Source organism: Ornithorhynchus anatinus, chromosome 4, assembly GCF_004115215.2.
Source record: "Ornithorhynchus anatinus isolate Pmale09 chromosome 4, mOrnAna1.pri.v4, whole genome shotgun sequence".
Classification (NCBI taxonomy): domain Eukaryota; kingdom Metazoa; phylum Chordata; class Mammalia; order Monotremata; family Ornithorhynchidae; genus Ornithorhynchus; species Ornithorhynchus anatinus.
In genome coordinates this window covers 75902018-75908159 of record NC_041731.1, presented here as the reverse complement: position 1 = coordinate 75908159, position 6142 = coordinate 75902018, and the positions used below count along the sequence as shown (strand labels likewise).

The 6142-nt window shown below is 47.8% G+C and overlaps 1 long non-coding RNA gene across 1 annotated transcript; it reads left to right on the top strand.

Annotated features, from left to right (window-relative positions):
• The first annotated feature begins 2967 nt into the window (after positions 1-2967).
• LOC114811339 lies at positions 2968-4903 on the top strand. Its single transcript, XR_003759022.2, has 3 exons — positions 2968-3210; positions 3584-3701; positions 4246-4903. It is a non-coding gene; the product is annotated as an uncharacterized LOC114811339 (long non-coding RNA).
• The last annotated feature ends 1239 nt before the right edge of the window (positions 4904-6142 follow it).

Below are 6142 nucleotides of genomic sequence, written 5' to 3'. Positions count from 1 at the left end.
CTTTGGACAAGTCACAGGGTCTCTGTAAAATGGCGATTAAATACTTGTTCTCCCTCCTACTTAGTGTGAGACAGGGATGGTCGGGCCTGACGGTCTTGTATGTATCCTAGAGCTTAATACAGTGCTTGGCACATTGTAAGCACTTAAATAAGACCCCAACTATTACTAGTCCTCCCTGGCTCTAGGTTCTGACAGAGAGGGAACTCCTCTCCAGGAGTCCATCAGCAGGGAGACGGCCCCCCAGGCCCGTCCTACTCCTTCGCTTCCTTACTTTAGCATTGAAAAAAAACATCCAGGCCCAGCTCTGCCACTTACCTTCTGTGGGCAAGCCACTCAGTTCCTCTGAACCTGAGTTTCTTCATCTGTAAAATGGAGATGCAACACATCTAGGATAGGGTGGGAGATATGAGAGTGATCACGGAAGGGCCTGGGAGTCAGAAGGACCTGAGTTTTATCCCCGCTATGCCATTTCTGCTATGTGACCTTGGGCAAGTTTCTTCATTTCTCTGTGCCTCAGTTACCTTATCTGTAAAATGGGGATGAAGATTGTGAGCCCCACGTGGGACGTGGCTTGGGTCCAACCTGATTAGCTTGCATCTATCCCAGGGCTTAGTAGTGTGTCTGACATGTAGTAAGTGCTTAACAAATGCCAAAAATGAAAAAAAAAAAACAGGCTTCCTAGGAGTAGTATGATTTTAGTAAGGCTTGGAAGATGGGAACAGCCCCGGTCTGCAGGATACAAAGGGAGAGGGAATTCCAGGCTAGAGGGAGGACGTGAGTAAGGGCACAGTGGTGAGCAAAATAAGAGGAGCAAAGGGTGCGGATAGGCTTGTAGAGGGAGAGAAGTGAGGATAGGTAGGAGGGAGAGAAGGAGAGAGCTGACTGAGTGCCTTGAAGGAAAAATATAATTACATCTGGGAACAGCAAGAGCATGAGAAAATGAGCAGAGCCAATGTGAGCTACACTGCTGACACTCTTGGGCAAAACCCTGCGTTAGAAGACTAGATTCCATGATCTTAACACTGAATTCAATCCTCTCCATATGTACTTAGCTCTCATCTAGTGCATCTCTCGGTACTAGTAACTAACCCCGGGTGCGGAGCATAGAGAAGCGTCAGTTAGCTTTAGGGCTCGAGTGAAGTGCTTTCTCGGCTTAAAAAACAAAAAACAAAAACCCCCCGCAATGCTTTTATGCTTATGGCATATCTCGAGGGGCCTGTTGGGCACGGATCCCGAGGAGACATAGTGTGCAGTCTTGGAAATGCACGGCTCAGATGTTTTGCCATCCCGAAGTGGAGATGAGATGACTGCAGGCAGCCCCTGAGGGGGACTCGATGTCTCTCGAGTTCCTGCAGGCGGAAGGGAGTCCGACAAACTTGAGCTCGACACAGAATCTCCAAGCAAGGGGTCCACTCAAAGACTGCGTATTACCCACGCGTGCCAGAGTGCAGTGGGTTTATGATGCCAACCTTGGGGTCCGTGCTATAAAACACCCTATATACTATGGACTGCAATAGCCCACTTTTACGTGAACCGAACCCAGCGGGCAGAATGAGACAGTTTGGTGAATTTCCAAATCACTGAGACTCAGAGAATTTGGTTTCGTGCCACAAGATGCAGGAGTCTCTTGCGCGGAATAGGGAAGAGAGAAAGGGTGAGAGAGGAACCGTTGACCGTAAGTGTAGCATAGGGTTTTCAATCTTCCGGAAGCAGTTACCGAGCGGGAAGTGGGGTCCCCTCTTTCAATTGTTGAGTAGCACATTTGCGGACCCAGTTACTACTTCTCTGGACTTGGAGAAAAGTCAGAGCAAGTTGGACTGGTCCTTGTGACAGTCCTAAAAGACTAACCCCACACATAGTTCTCAGGGAGAGGCCTAGAAGCTTCTCAGAAAGGGAGACTACTCGCTCCTCGGGACCTGTCCAAAGCAAAAGCTCTGTTGCCCTTCATCCAAACAGCTACCAAGTTAATCCAAACATTTATCCCATCATGCCTTAATTACTGCAGCGGCCTCCTTACTGACCTCCCTGCCTCCTGTCTCTCCACACTCCAGTCCATATTTCACTTTACTGCCCGGATGAGAAGTTTTTTTATTTTTTAAACGTTCAGACTACGTCTCCCCATTCCTCGAGAACCTCCAGTGGTTGCTCCCCCACCTCCCCATCAAACAGAAACTCCTTACCATTGACTTTAAAACACTTAATCATCTTGATCCCTCCTACCTTACTTCCCTGATTTCCTACTATACCACAGCCCACACACAACTCCTCCGATGCCCACCTATTTGCTGTTCCTCAATCTCGTCTATCTCGACCTCACCTGCCACTGGCCTGGAACGCCCTCCCTCTTCATATCCGACGGATGATCCCTCTCCCCACCTTGGAAACCTTAATAATAATAATGATGTTGGTATTTGTTAAGCACTTACTATGTGCTAAGCGCTGGGGTAGACACAAGGGAATCAGGTTGTCCCATGTGGGGTTCACAGTCTTAATCCCCATTTTACAGATGAGGTAACTGAGGCACCGAGAAGTTAAGTGACTTGCCCAAAGTCACAGAGCTGACAAGTGGCCGAGCTGGGATTCAAACCCATGACCTCTGCCTCCAAAGCCAGCTTCCTCTGAAGGCTCATCTCCTCCAAGAGGCCTTCCCCGATTAAACCCTCATTTCTGCTTAGATTTACAACCTTTAGTCACCCCTCCTTCAGCTCGACAGACCTTATGTCCCTATCTGTAATTTATATTAATGTCATCGCTCCCCCTAGACTCTAGGCTCAGTAGGGAATACGTCTACCAGCTCTGTTAATATTGTGCTCTCCCAAGCGCTTAGTACATTGCTCCGCACACAGTAAGTGCTCAATAAATGAGACTGATTGATTACACTGGGGTTGATTGCTCACCTGTTGACAAAAGCTGCAGCTCAGCCAATTCCAGGGGAAATTGGGGCGAGGAGGAAGGGCCTAGAAGAGAGGAAGGGAACCGAGGGGAAGAGAATGTCAAGCCCTCAGCTGGAACAAGAGTGGGAAGGCGATCTAACAGGGAATAATCTGCGGACCGCGGTTCCACAGAGGAGACACTAAAGGAATTAAAAGCAGGGACTCAGGGAGGTCGATGGGAGTGAGAAGTAAAAGGCGCAGCCAGGCAGTGGGCCATTTCTGAGTCGCGTTTAATAGTCTGTTGTGCAACAACTGTGGCGTTGAAATCTTTACCAGAGTAAGTGTTGGATGTTTTCTTTTGTATTTTTAAAATGCTTACAATACATCAAAGAACTGTTTTAAGTGCTGGGGTAGATACAAGATAATCAGGTTGGGCACAGTCTGTGTCTATCCCAGATAGGGCTCGCAGTCCAAGTCAGAGGGAGGAGGATTGAATCCCCTCTTAAAAGATGATGTAACTGAGGCACAGAGAAGTTAAGTGACATGCCCAAGGTCAGGTAGCAGACAAGTGTCAGAGCTGGGATTAGAACCCAGGTCCTCTGATTCTGGGCCCATGCTCTTTCCGCTAGGCCCTACTGCTTCCTTATAACCAGAGTGTGCCTAGGTGATCTTGTATGTGTGTGTGTGGTGTGTGAAATCTATCATTTCAGAGATTCATAGCACCCAGAGGGGAGTGGAGCCTCTCATCTTCTTCCAAACCTCAGCCTCCAGCCCTTGGATTGGAGCACCGAGGAGCTGAGCCTCAGATGCATCTTCTATTTTACAGAGGTTGGAAATCTCGGAGTCACGGGAGGGAGCAGGGAAGGGCTGGGGTCATCTTGCTGTGCAAAAACGTGGAACCCCTGGAGAGCCTCTTCTCCAGCCGTGACACAGCGCAGCCCTTCAAGAGGGAAAGGCTGAATACGCCCACCCGTTGACTGTCAAGGAAGCCAAAATGCATTTCCTTTTAGGGGAGAGAGAATCATCAGAATTCTGAATCTCTGCCCACAGACATAAGCACAGCTGAAAGATGGAGGAATCCCCTTTGAGGGTATAATCATAAACCGACTGCTCTGTCCTGGAAAGAAAAGAAAAGATCAGTAGAGCAAGGATACAGGGAAGTCCCTCCCTCCCTCTCTCTCTGTCTCTCTCTCTAATTTATAGCTGCAAAGTGCAGCATTTTAAAATCACCAGGGTGAATTATAGGTTTCTGAAAAAGTCCCTGGGCCTATGAAAAATGATGTTTTTGGGTAAAATGTTTGACAATATTTTGGGCGATGTCAGCAGGCTGCAGTTATAAATAACCTTCTGGTTCCTCTTTGTATTTTACTAGATTAGCTGTCTGCCACCGTCTAGGGTTTCCCAGCTGCAACCGACCTGCATTCCGTTCTGCCAGAAACGCTCTGTCCTTCATCTCGGTGGGGTCCGTCAGCCAGTGGGTCCAGAAGCTGGGCAGCTAGGGTCGAGGGGGGAGGGTGTTCCACAGCGAGGAGAGGAGCTTCGGACGCCCTGGGGACCACGGAGCCCGAGACAAACCAACTGGTCTGGGGGTGACGTGTCCAGGGTCAGGGAGGCGGGAAAGGAGAAAAGGACGAAGGCTGTGCAAAAGTTCTACCCTCCGCCTCATCTTTATAATCTCTCCATTTATTCATTTATTTCTTTGTTCTTTTCCTACATTTGTTTTAACCTGTTGTTCCTAAGCTTTGTATTCACATGCCTGTTATACGAAGGTCATTTACGTAAGTGATTACAAATGTAATTTTCGCCCGTGTGTTTTTCCCAATGGATTGCGAGGTCCTCAAGGGCAGGTACAGTATCTTCTGTTCCTTTTCGGTGTTCTCAAAAACCTAGTACGGTGCTACACGCGATAGGTGCCCAGGACCATGTTCTGCATAGAGTAGGTGCTCAGTACAGAGCCCTGCACAAAGTAGGTGGCCAGTACTGTGCTCTGCCTAAGAAAGTGCTCACTAAATGCCGATGATGAAGCCACGGCTGAGGTTCTGAGGATCCACAGGGCCATTTCATCCCAAGTGAGAGACCTTGTCTCTAATAGGGGAGGTGTGATAGACCCCCTAGAGAAGCATAGAGAAGCAGCGTGGCTTTGTGGAAAGAGCACAGACTCAGGAATCAGAGGATGTGGGTTCTAATTCCGCCTCTACCACTTCTCTGCTGTGACCTTGGGCAAGCCACTTAGCTTCTCTGTGCCTCAGTTATCTCTTCTGTAAAATGGGGATTAAGACTGTGAGCCCCACGTGGGACAACCTGATAACCTTGTGTCTATCCCAGAGTTTAGACAGTGTTTGGCGCATAGTAAGCACCTAACAAACCCTATCATCATCAATAAACAGACCTATTCCCTGTCCATAATGAGTTTACAGTCTAAAGAGGTAGACAGCCATTAATATAAATAAATAAATGACAGTTATGTACGTAAGTGCTGAGGGACTGGAAGCAAGTCAAGGCGATGCAGAAGGGAGTGGGAGAAGAGGAAATCTCAGGTCCAGGCTCTATCCCCTAGGCCGTGTTAAGGCTCTGTTGAGCTGGAGCATCGGTTTAGACCTGGTCTCCAAAGTGCTACTCTAATGTGTGCATTTCTTGTGGAGAAAAAAAAAAAACCAAACTTTCAGCGTCTGTTGTTTATAATTGCTCTGCATTAAATTAAGATCTTAGTTTAGTTGTGAGAAGCCACACTTAAATTAAAAAAAGCCTTCTTAAAGTGACAGAGAACAGAACCATCTTTCTCTGTCGCTATCAGTCAGTAGCATTTACTCTGTAGAGTAGTGGGCCAAGCACCTCGGAGAGTACGATGGAGGTGGAAATCCGGATCCCTGACCTCAAGGGGTTTGCAATCTAGAGGAGAGGTAAGCATGAAATAAATTACAGGTAGGGAGCAGCACCCTTCTCAGGGTCATACCTGGGGAGTGGCTTAGTACAGTGCCTGGCACATAGTAAGTACTTAACCAATACCATAAATATTATTATTACTATTGTTATTATTACCCTCCCAACTCTGAAATCCCTCTATCGGACTACAACCTCCTCACCTGCCTTCTCTCCCAGACAACTCCTCTATGCAAATTTGTCCTTATCCCCGACAGAGACCTCCAATCTTTTGACCCCACCCAATTTTCTCAAGTCATCAAATAAAGTCATTTAATCATCGTACCCAGACCACCTCTCTTGACGATAAAGTTACGCCCTCAGCACCACCCTCTCTACTGAACTCAACT